Source organism: Eublepharis macularius, chromosome 14, assembly GCF_028583425.1.
Source record: "Eublepharis macularius isolate TG4126 chromosome 14, MPM_Emac_v1.0, whole genome shotgun sequence".
Lineage (NCBI taxonomy): Eukaryota > Metazoa > Chordata > Lepidosauria > Squamata > Eublepharidae > Eublepharis > Eublepharis macularius.
Genome location: NC_072803.1, coordinates 64,059,476 through 64,071,753, shown reverse-complemented (window position 1 = coordinate 64,071,753; position 12,278 = coordinate 64,059,476). Strand labels below are relative to the sequence as shown.

At 47.6% G+C, this 12,278-nt stretch overlaps 1 long non-coding RNA gene across 1 annotated transcript in view; it reads right to left on the bottom strand.

The window, feature by feature from the left end:
- The window catches only part of LOC129342166 (uncharacterized), a 200,717-nt gene extending 192,066 nt beyond the window's left edge, over positions 1 to 8,651 (bottom strand). The window contains exon 1 of the long non-coding RNA XR_008598206.1: positions 8,566 to 8,651. This is a non-coding gene — a long non-coding RNA (uncharacterized LOC129342166). The remainder of the gene's footprint in view (positions 1 to 8,565) is intronic.
- Between the last annotated feature and the right edge of the window lie 3,627 nt (positions 8,652 to 12,278).

The window sequence follows — 12,278 nt, the reverse complement described above, 5'->3', positions numbered from 1 at the left end:
TCCCCCAAAGCCTTCCCTTCCTCCTTTTTGTAACTCACCAAAAGCAGGCTAGAACACAGCAGGTAGCTGCCACCAGTCTGTGATGATGTACAGGTGGTGGCTGTGGTGGCACGCAGGCAGCAGCGGGCCATGCAGGCTTTGTGGTGCGTGGATCTGGAGCTGCCTCACTGAGGATGAGTGCCCTGCTGCTGTCAGGACTAGGTGTCCACTGTGCAAACAAGCAAAAGACAAACAAACAAGGAAACAACAAATGGAATTAGAGAGGGGCACCCCTGGAATCTGAGTTGCTGTCCAGGGGATGGGGGCACCTCCTCCACTGGTGGTGTTCGGGGGGCTCTTGCCTTGCACCTGCCCCCTCTGTTTCCACCCTCTTCACTCCAGCTGGCAGGGAGGGCATGCGACATTCTCAGGCAAAACATTGGTGATTGGTTGCTTTGGCAGTTTAACAACTATCCAAAACAAGTGATGTGTACAATAAGCAGGGCCGGCAGCTGCCTCAAGCACTGAGGCGCTGGAGGGGGTGCTAGGGATGGGGGCGCACACCACAGAACTGGTGGCGGCACCACTGGCGCCTGAGCGGGAGGGCTGAGAAGCTGCCCGCACACTGCCCCGGCCGCCTGCTGCACCTGGCCCGCAGCTGCTGCGCCCAGCCGGGAACACGTGCTGGTGGCAGCAGCACATAGCAGTCTGAGCAGGCAGCCTCCCAGCCCTCCTGCTTAGTTGCCCCGTGCTGCCGCCACCGCTTGCACACAGCTGTGGGCCAGGCGTGGCAGACGGCCGGGGTAGCGGGGGCAACTGAGCGGAAGGGGTGGGAGACCACCCGTGTGTTGTCCCAGCTGCCTGCCGTGCCAATGGGGGTGGCTCGGAGCAGCATGCCACATGATGATGCCACTGCATGTGACATCATCATGTTGTCCGGGTGCGCGTGAGGGTAACAGCCCTGAAGCTGCCCCCAGCCTCAGGCGCCAGAATGCCTGGCACCGACCCTGACAATAAGGTAAGGATCTTTCTTCCAATCAGAACTTTCTTCCAATGGAAGAGGGCTGTGCGTATAATTAACATTGGAGCAAAATCCAGCCCCAGTGCAGAGGTGTGCAATGAAACAAGCAACAATGGGTTAAATAAATGAGCTTTCACTTCTGAAATGATCAGGAGCAAGGTGAGACTGCGAAAAGGGCATCAGAGAATCCAAGAACGAAATGGAGGTGGGAGCATGAGCAGACAGAGCAAGCAAGACAGCGCACTCAGCAGTTGGAGTTGCAAGTAGCAAAAGAAGAGTATCCCACTCAACACAATCTGTCTAAGCTTTCCCCAGCCTTCTCTTACATTAGCTCAAGGGGTCCTGAAAGTCCCGTTGACCAGAACTTCTCACATTACTGGGCAGACATTCCCTTTCCAAGTGCCATGGAAAATGTGCACAGGATTTCCTGTTTGCCACTTCACCGTGATGCTGGTGAGCAGTTCCATTTCTGGAGAGAATTGCCAATGAGAAGAAGGCAGTTTTGCAGATGTTGGTTTTTCACACCTCCACAGAAAAAGAGGTCCCAGACTCCATTAGCTGCAGATTTCGGCTTGAGAGCAAAGATGTTGGCACAAAGAGCCACGCATCTCGGAGAGGGGGAGTCATCCAGAGCTAGGATGATATGCAAAAGGAAGGCAAAATTACTGAGAGTAGGATGGGAGCATCGCGGCAGCTGCTGATTGGCTACTCCGCACACCATTTTGATGAGCCTAGAAGCACTTCATGAAAGCTCCCGCAAGAATAAAATCCTGCGAGGTCCCACAAAACTTGATTATATTAGCTGTTCCTCTGGAATTCTTGTCCTTCCTTCTGTTATCCTAATGAGCTTTGCCAGTGTGAGAAACCGCAGGACGTCTCCACCATCATTCTAACCCAATTGAGCAATTTAATTTATATAGACCAGGGAAGGGTCTGTAAGGATGGCAACTCCAGCAACCAAACTATTTTCACAAGGCATCATCAAAAGGCCAAAATAGGAATGAACTCGATACATGAACGGAAACTAATGACTGTCCATAGGAAATAGGGTGTCAGACTGTCAGTTCTCAAGCCACAGCTACGCCATGTTCTCCTGTTATAATCTGTAGCTATTTAGTTCTCTCCCTCCAGGCCCAGGTGCTGCCCAGGCCGCCTATATCCATGGGAACGAAGAACTCTTATCAGCCCGGCCGACCTTGATGTCCTCGCCTTCCCAGGCCTTCTAGACAGGACTAAGGGGGGAGGCTGGGAAGGGGTGTTTGAAGTGTTGTTACTTTCATTTTGTGTGTCATTCTCAACAAAGCTTTAGTTCAGCCAAGGGCCTCAAGTCCTTGGATCATGGACCCCTGTATCCTGAGCATAATCTTCCAATAAACCTTTTGAAACCAAGAGACCTTGTGCTTCTTGCAGAAGTGGGGAGACGAACTCTAGATAACTGGGATTCCATAGTCTGACATAGGGATTGATATCCATGCATGTGTGAGTTTCTGGGTCAGATAGACCAGGGCTTTTTTTCCGGGAAAAGAGGTTGTGGAACTCAGTGGGTTGCCCTTGGAGAAAATGGTCACATGGCTGGTGGCCCCGCCCCCTGATCTCCAGACAGAGGGGAGTTGAGACCCCTCTGAGCGGCGCGTAGGGCAATCTGAACTCCCCTCTGTCTGGAGATCAGGGGGCGGGGCCACCAACCATGTGACCATTTTCAAGAGGTTCCGGAACTCTGTTCCACCGCATTCCAACTGAAAAAAGATAGTGTCTATCTGAGAATCCAAGACCCTATGTGAGTAGACCCCCCTCACAGGTGAATCTATGGCCTAATCATCTTTGATCTGCATTTACGTCCAGTGATCAAAAGCCAGGTTTTGTTTATTGTTTGTTCTAACCCAGGCAAGAAGAAGTGTCAGAAAGCAACCACCTGTGTTCTTCTTGGCCTCTGCTTCATTGCCGTTCCTTTATTTACCTGGTGAGTCTCTCTCACTTCCTAACTTCCAATAACCTAGGGATTATCAAATGCTGCAGATGATTTAAGGAAGCTGCGGATGGGGGTAATCCAACTAACTAGAATGAGTACTTGAGCACCCGAACCAACATTCTCTCTTCTTCAGCTCCCTTCCATGCGTAACTGCAGTGGGACTCTCGCGTCATACCTGGTGCCTTGGGATGGTGATGGGTTGGATGAGGGCCAATAAAGTGATCTCAGTCCAAATAAGACAGGGGTGCTCTTGGTTAATCAGTCAGCCCGGGGGCGGGGGGGTGCTTGCACTCTCCTGAGAGACCGGGGGCTGTTTCCACACATCTTTCCTGCGGAACACCGCGCGGAAGACAGCCATCTTCTCGCACAAAATCACGCCAGGAAGGCATGAAATTGTGCAAAACTCCTGGATAACAGCGTCTTCCTGGCACGATTTCACACGAGAAGACGCTGTCTTCCGGGTCTTTCTCGCAATGTTCCATAGGCAGGTAAGATGTGTGGCCCAGGTTCACAGTCACGGAGTGCTGTTGGACACAGGTGTCCTCTGTTGTGCACCACGCCTTCAACCAGTTTTGCCTGGCTTTCTTGAGAGGCAGGATCTGGCCATGGTTATCCACATTTGGATCACTTCTAGGTTAAATTACGGTGAAATGGTCCAGGCTACCACCACCCCAAGTAAGGCAGACAGTTACAAGAGACAGGATCTTTTCAGTTGTGGCACCTTGATTATGGAGCACCCTCTATTCATCTGGGGCTGAGTTTCCAACACCAAGTTAAAGGTTATCTTCCCTCACTGCAAGGACTTGGTTGATTTTGTTGAAGATGTGTGACGTACTCTTTCTCTTTCTCTCTCTGCCTGTATTTGATCTTTTTAACACTATTGATAACAGCCTTGGGCATTTTTCTGGATTCTACTTGCCTTGTGAATAATCATTTATTTATTAACATGCTGCTTTTAAGGTTTTGTTGTTGTATGTTTTCATCTCAGTTTTAGAAGTGTGAGCCAGCTTGGGGGACCACATTCTGGCTCTGAATGTTTTGAATGGGTCAGCTGTTTGGTGACACCCTTCTTCCAGGCAGCTCAGGCAGTATCATGGGTCTGGCCCCCCTTTGGCCTGGGGTGTGGTGGTGGTCCCCCTTTCAGTTTCCTCCTTTAGCCAGACCTCACTGATGACACGCTGGTATGCTGCGCGTACTCAGCTGAAGACTTGCAGTGCCACTGGCCCTGCGTTGGACTGAGAGGTGATGACGGTGTACTAAGCAGTCAGCCTGGCCTCCACCATCTTTAATAGACATTTTAACATGGCGGCATGTGATATTAAATGGCTCCAGGCCTCTGGATTTAAAATGGCAGCTTGCATTGCAGCCAGAGGACCTCCAGCTAACAGTTGCTGAGTCCCGCCCGGGAGATCCGGGCATGAATGGAATGCCACATAGGAATGTGGAGTGATCAGTGGTGAGTGGATCTGCAGTCTCCCCAGCCCCTAAGAAATCCAGGGCAACAAAGGTCTCGCAGAGTCATTCCCACTTAACACACTCCTTTCCCTCCTCCCATGATGAGATTGAGGAGCTAATCAAATGACATTCATAAGCATTTACAGTTTAGCTAATGAAGTCTGGAGGACTTCATTAACTAACTGCCCCTTCATGCAGCACTAGAACAAGTTTTGCATTCTCTTTCACACGCCCCAGCAGCTACCAATCAAGGTAATCAAACCTTTTGTTGGTCCCAGGAACTGACCGTTGGAGTCTTTGTTCTAACAGCTAGGTAGGTTCTCCCAGTGCACATTTTACTCTACAAGAAGTAGTGCCCTGGCCCCATTCAAATTGTGCACACTTCCTTGCTGCTCCCTTAGGGTTGCTTCCCTAAGTCTCTCTCCCTCAATACATGCTTATCGGATCCAAAGCGCTGTTCCCTTGAGGTTTGCCCTAAGCCTCTTGCTCTCCTGGCCAAGAACACTAGCGTTTGAAGCTCTCTCCCAACAGACTTCCCTGCACTCTGGATAGGTAATTATCATCTTGCAATCCCTCAAATCTATTCATAGAATCATAGAATCATAGAGCTGGAAGGGGCCATACAGACCATCTAGTCCAACCCCCTTCCCAGTGTAGGATCAGCCTAAAGCATCTCTGACAAGTATTCATCCAGCCTCTTCTTGAAAACTGCCAGTGAAGGGGAGCTCACCACCTCCCTAGGCAGCTGATTCCACTTTTGAACTACTCTGACCGTGAAAAAGTTCTTCCTAATATCCAGTCGGTACCTTTGTGCATGTAATTTAAGCTCATTGCTTTGTGTCCTACCCTCTGCTGCCAACTGGAACAGCTCCTTGCCCTCCTCCAAATGACAGCCTTTCAAATATTTAAAGAGAGCAATCATGTCCCCCCTCAACCTCCTCTTCTCCAAACTAAACATTCCCAAGGCCCTCAGCCTTTCCTCGTAGGGCTTAGTCTCCAGACCCCTGATCATCCTCGTCGCTCTCCTCTGCACCCTCTCGATTTTGGCCACATCCTCTTTGAAGAGAGGCCTCCAGAACTGCACACAATACTCCAGGTGTGGCCTGACCAAGGCAGTATAGAGAGGGACTATGACCTCCTGCGATTTCGATGCTATGGCCCCTTTGACACAACCCAAGATTGAATTAGCCTTTTGCCACCGCATCACACTGACTGCTCATATTTAGTTTACAGTCCACTCTTACCCCAAGATCCCTTTCGCATATACTACTGCCCAGAAGTGTATCCCCCATCCAGTATTTGTGCTTCCCATTTTTGTGGCCCAGATGTAATACTGTGCACTTGTCTTTGTTGAATTGCATCCTCTTCACAGCTGCCCACTTCTCCAGAGTATTCAGGTCTTGTTGAATTTTAATTCTATCTTCTTGAGTGTTTGCTACTCCTTCCAATTTGGTATCATTAGCAAATTTAATGAGCAGCCCCTTTACTCCTTCATCCAGATCATTGATAAAAATATTGAAAAGTACCGGGCCCAAAACCCGGCCCAAAACCCGGCACCCCACTGGACACCTCCCTCCAATCTGATGAAATGCCGTTGACCACCACTCTTTGAGTGTGGTCCTCTAACCAGTTCCCTATCCACTGAACTGTCCTATAGTCCACTCCACAGTCTTCCAGTTTGCCCATCAGAATGTCCTGGGGGACCTTATCAAACGCTTTACTGAAATCCAGATAAATCACATCAACAGAGTTCCCCCGATCCAGTAAGCTGGTCACTCGATCAAAGAAGGAAACCAGGTTGGTCTGGCAAGATATGCTTTTCCAAGACCTCTTGTGTGTTTGTGTGCAATCTTGTGTGTATGTGCATTTGCCCCTCAAATAAAATTATCCTTTATTTAAGAACACTGGCTTCGTGTGTGTATCCTTGGAAAAGGATTCTGTAAATTATTGGTGAACAAGATCCCATGGTTACCAGCCTCTTGCATAGCTGTCTTCCTTTCTTGCTAATTCCCCCACTCTATTTACTCTCAAGGAGACCATTCCAGGTAACAATGGGCCCAAAGTCACCAACATGCATCATGGCCGATCAATGACTGGATCCTATTTCTGTCCACTACGCGGCACTGCCCTTGCCAGAGGACTCTTGTGGTGCCTCTGGGCAAGAGAGGAAGTTCCTATAGGGTAAAATGACATTTCTCCCTCAGTTTGAGGAGCTGCCACTGTCAAAATGTCTTCTTCTTCTGCAGCAGAAATTGTACAGGAGGAGGGGCCCTTGGTCTCCCTACTTGAGAGATACATGGCATGATCCAGCCATTGGGGAATGCATTGGGCTTGCTCAGCCTTCCATAGCTCCGCAACAAGAAGGAATTCCGTATTTAAAAGTTTGTTCAATCTCAGGCTGCGGGTGCTGTCTCTTTTTATTGTCCCAGTGGGGTGGGGTCAGGAAGCAGCTTGGAGGAGGACCATTTTGTGCAGACAAAGAGCTGAGAAGAAAAAAGCAGAACATTCCCTTTGCCTTCCCCCCTCCTTTGTTCAACCTGAAGCTACCAGTACCTGTGTGTGTGTGTGTGTGTGTGTGTTATGTGCTGTCAAGATGCTTCCAACCTGGGCTGATCCTATGAATAAGAGGCCTGCAAAACGTGCTTTCATTAACAGACTTGCTCAGATCCTGCAAACTGGAGGACATGGCTTCTTTTATTGAGTACCTACTATTGCTTTATACAATTAAGAAAGCCCTGAGGGGGAAACAAATGACAGAACTGCTGCCCTTCCCTCTGAGCGTCCCTTAGGACAGAAGGGAGGCTGCTAAGCGACCCGTCTGTTGTGTGGCTGGGATGCCTGTTGTATTCCTGTATGAGTGAAACCGGCCTATTTTCTGAGATCCTGGAATCCATTTTAAGTATGGAAAGCACCAAACTATTTTACTTGACACACAGCTATGCTCACCTGGACGAATTCCAATATGACATATTCTGAACGAGAAAGGACGAAATGTTTGCTTTTGCTGTTTGCATTAGCCAGTGTACAGAAGCAAAAATCGATAGCAGGTCAGTATCTTGTCAGTCGGCCAGAACCTGATCACGCTCAGTGTCACAGAAACCTAGCAGAAAAGGAGGGGCTGACAGACCAAAAACTCAGAGGTTTGCTTTAAACGGATAACTTTTCTCTCTTTTAAGATTCAAAGACGTTAAAACACAGTAATTCATACATCTATTCTTATGTCCAAAGAAGGAAGACACTATGCACACACTAACAATCATGGGAACACAATTAAAGAAAGGAACATGAGGAAAATCCACAGCAAGAGAGATTCTTTTAAAGAGCTTTTGGTTTTAGGAAAAGAATCACTGACTGACCGATTTCAGACTCAGCTCAAACCATTCAGAGACACTTAGAGACACTGTCTTGGCTGTAACATCACGCTGACACTAATTACATGATTGCATTACTGGAAAACATATACACATGCATGCATATATCCATATATTCACAGCTCAATCAATCTCACTATATCTCTACATGAAATAACTCAGCAATCACCATGCATATATCAATCACATAAGCCTCAATCATAAGGAACCAAAGATATACTGAACCAAACAAAATGGAGTCTAAATGAACTTTGAATGAAGACATGGCAATAAGCTAAGATCTAGGGGATTTTCGCTGATACATGATATTCATATGAGTAATGATAGCAAATACTAAGGGATCAGAGTGACCTGACCGTTTTACAGATGTCACGATCTCAGCGCAAAATCTGCAAATGCTGCAATTTTTAGGTGATTTCCAATGCCAGGAATGACTCTGAGGAATCTCATTGGTGAATTTGAATGGGTTGATGTGAGCCAAAACGGTATAAGAATGAGCAAGAAAACCATGGAGTCTAAGAAGCTAGGAGGAGAGAAAGGAAGGAACACCTCCTTGCTGGCTCTCTCCTTTTCCTTGCAGGTCGGGTAAGGTGCTCACCCATTCTTTCCATCAACGAGAATCTCTGGGACATCTCCAGGATTGGTAAGATGATTCACAATGTCTTGTCCTTGCTGTATTGATGATCAAGCTATTGCAATGCTAAGACCATGCTGTATCATGATACTTAGAGTCTATGTAACCTATGCAGAATGATTCAAATAAAACTTACTGAAATTTATGTCCAGGTCTGTGTTGTATCCTTGCTCTCTTCTCATTTGGGAAACTCTGATTCGGTTGGAGACATGTTAAAGACCCCCCCCCCTCTCGCATAGTATACTGTTGGCTAATAGAGCAAAGCTAACATGCCCCTCTGATTTCCCTGCATTAGCAACAAGCCTCCTCTCTGCTTACAGCCACAGGCGTGCCAGCCCTGCTCTCCGGAGATCCTCTGGGGATTAGCTTTCAAAGCAAGAAGAACATAGACTCATTTCCCTGTTTTTTCTTCCTCCATACCCTTGTCTTCCAGCACTGATCCAGGTAGTTAGTTGCCTCCACAGGGTGGCCACGTTCAGTACTTGCTGGGTCTAAGGGTAAGAATTTTGCTTCAATTGCATTGCCAATCTCCCAGTGCATAGCGCGCCTAAGAAGGTCAGAGTAAACCTGAGCCCAGATAAATAAATAGTTGTGTAGGCCCCAGAAATCTAATTAAAGGATTCCATGTTCAGGCTGTTAGCAAAGTCTATTGTTTGGCATAGGAAGCGTGATTATAGGCGGTTGTGAGCTCATTCTGCTGGCTGGAGTGTGTGCAGGAATGGAAATAATAAATCATACACTTGCTTTATATTTTGAAAAGAAATGAAAGTTCTTTATTGTAGGAACTCCCTACTCTGATAGGAAAGGAGGAGAGACAGATCCTAACTACTTACCTAGTCTAAGGATGGACATGGATGGCAGGACAAGGCCTGCATCCATGCTGCCAAGATGGAGGGAGGAGAAGGAGAGAGGTGTTGCCTGGAACAATGCCAGGAAGAGAAAAAGTGAGAGGGAGGAAGTCAGGAGGAGGAAATCCTGAGAATAGCAGTCTACATATCAAAGGACAGTCAGAGCAGTAAACAGAGTGCCCTGACCTCTCTTTGGTTTGTCCCCCTCTGAAACTTGACGAAAGGGACAGTGTTAAATCCTCCTCTTCCAACAAGCCCCCCCCCCACACCTTAGGCTCACCAAGTCCTCAGTTGAGCACTCTTGGTCATGAGGGAGGCTAGTTCTTGGAATATAGCAGAAAGCACCTTTTTATACCTCCCTGGTCCATCCCAATCAGATAAAGTATGAGGTGGAAGTAGGAGGGCCAGGTCTTCCACTGTTGTGAGAAACCTGACAGTTGCTCCCATGCCCTGCCAGTGCTTTACAGGACAGTGCAGGTGTGTGTGTGTGTATGCCACCACTGCAACATAATTTCCAGTGCAAAACAAGTTTGGGGGCAAATCCTAGAACATCGCCCCAAAGAGTTCGGGATCCCAGGTCTTCCTAGCAACCGATGGAGGGAGGAGGGCATCACTTACTGTGCTTTTGTATCTCAAGCACACGTCATTGTGCTGACAGCAGGAGCGCTCCCATGCTTTGCACAGAGCCGATTCTTTAAAAATTGGCCCTGCCAAAAGTGTGGGAACAGTCCCACAGCCAGTACAATGATGTGACTTCAGGAAGTGATGCTGTTGTGCTGGCTAAAAGCACACACACTGTGCATTTTGGTGTAGTGGTTAAGAGCACGGGACTCTAATCTGGAGAGCCGGGTTTGATTCCCCACTCCTCCACAAAGCCAGCTGGGTGACCTTGGGCGAGTCACAGTTCTCTTGAGCTCTCTTAGCCCCACCCACCTCACAGGGTGATTGTTGTGGGGTAATAATAACACTTTGTAAACCGCTCTGAGTGGGCATTAAGTTGTCCTGAAGGGCGGTATATAAATCGAATGTTATTATTATTATTATTATTAATTTGCCTAGGATGTTGGCGGGTGGCAGGTGATTACCAGGCAGCTTGCCTCCTCCTGCAGATCGCCTGGAGTTTACCTGCCACTGGGAACCCTAGTGATGATGTCACTTCATTTTATGGTGGAAGTGACATTGCACATAAGCATGACACCGGCACACCTGTCCCCACCATGTCCTAGGATGCAGCCTAGTTTTTCGGATGTCACATCTGAGTGAGCATCTGAAAGTGATCACCCAGCATCTGCAATGATCTAGGAATTCCCCCAAATCTCTGTGGTAAGGGCCATAGAGATTTAGGGAATTACCGAAGTGCCAGGACATCACTTCCAGGCACTTACCCAGATGTGATGTCATGGCCAGTGTTGCCATGTCTGCCTGGCAACCAGTGGGATGGGGGATTTACTAGCACATGGTGAGCCCTTGCCACCAATGTCACATGCTGATGTCACTTCCTGTTGCCATCCCACTAGAACTAGGGGTGCCAGGTCCCCTAGGGGCCAAACTGGGGTATGGGGGCTCAGGCATTCTAAATACAGGAGCATCAGTAACACTGGTCAGGGAGGATTTGGTTAACAATGAAAGTCTGATCCTACTATATGAAAGACTGTCAGACTGTGGCTAGATAATGTCTTTCCTACAGATTCTCCTTTACTAGCAAACAAGAGTCCATTGTTTGAATAAGGAAACTTTACTGCAGAAATAGTTCATTATAGTCCACTGGCCTGAATAGGAGATTCAGGATGGTACAAGAGCATTGTTACCAATGAAGAGAAAAGCATAAGGTACAAAGTAACAGTTCCCAGCCGAACCAGCCTCCCCGCACAGTTCTCAAAACAACATCTTTCAGACTTGGGAAGCTGGACTCTCTCAAGGCCAATCTTGGGTGGAACGTTGTTAGACAAAACAATCTCTGTCGGTTAGAAGTCTGCTTGGGAACTTGTGCACCTGTGGAGAAAGCACTTAAACACTAGAAGCATTAGAAAATGGAGTCAGTACAGCTCATATACACACTGAACCTGACATTCTGCCCCCTTTAAAATAAATCCCCCCCAGGTTTATATGGATAGCGAGTATGAAAAGCTTTGGTTAGTCTAGGAACATGAACATGTACAGAATTCACCCACTCATCGAACCCAGAGTCAAAGTCCTTCCATCTGATGAGGTAAAACAACTGATTGCGTTTGATTTTAGAGTCCAATATTTGTTGTACCTCGTAGTGTATTTGGTCATCTATCAAAGTTGGAATGGGTGGAGCTTTGACGTGCCATTTCTCATCTGTTGGAGCCTTCTTCAACAGGCTAACATGGAAGGTGTCATGGACATGGCGAAGATTTTTGGGTAAATTTACAGCAACAGTCACTTTGTTGATTACTTTGCGCACTGTAAAAGGTCCGAGGAACTTTAACGCTAGTTTGCGGCTGACTTGTGCTAGTTTTAAATTCTTGGTGGATATATAAACATGATCTCCTGGTTGTAAATTCCATTCGGCCGCACGATGGCGATCTGCGTACTTTTTGTAATCCTGTTTGGCTTTCTCTAGGTGTTTTTTAATGAGAGCCCATTGCTGGACTGCCTCCCCCCACTATGAAGATACATCTGGTGAAGTCGGTGCGAGGGAAGGGGGAGCATCTAACGGAAAAGGATTGAAGTGGGCCCCATACACAACCTTGAAAGGGGCTTCCCCTGTAGATGCATGTACACTGTTGTTGTATGAAAACTCTGCTAGAGGAAGGAGGTCTACCCAGTTATCTTGTTGGAAATTAATGTAGCAACGAAGGAATTGCTCTAAGATTTGATTAGTTTTTTCCGACTGCCCGTCGGTTTGCGGGTGGTGGCTTGAACTGATTCCTTGCTCAATATTCAACATCTGTAAAAGCTCCTGCCAGAAGTTGGCAACGAATTGTCCGCCGCGATCCGAAATCACCTTGGACGGAAAAGAATGTAATTTTACAAT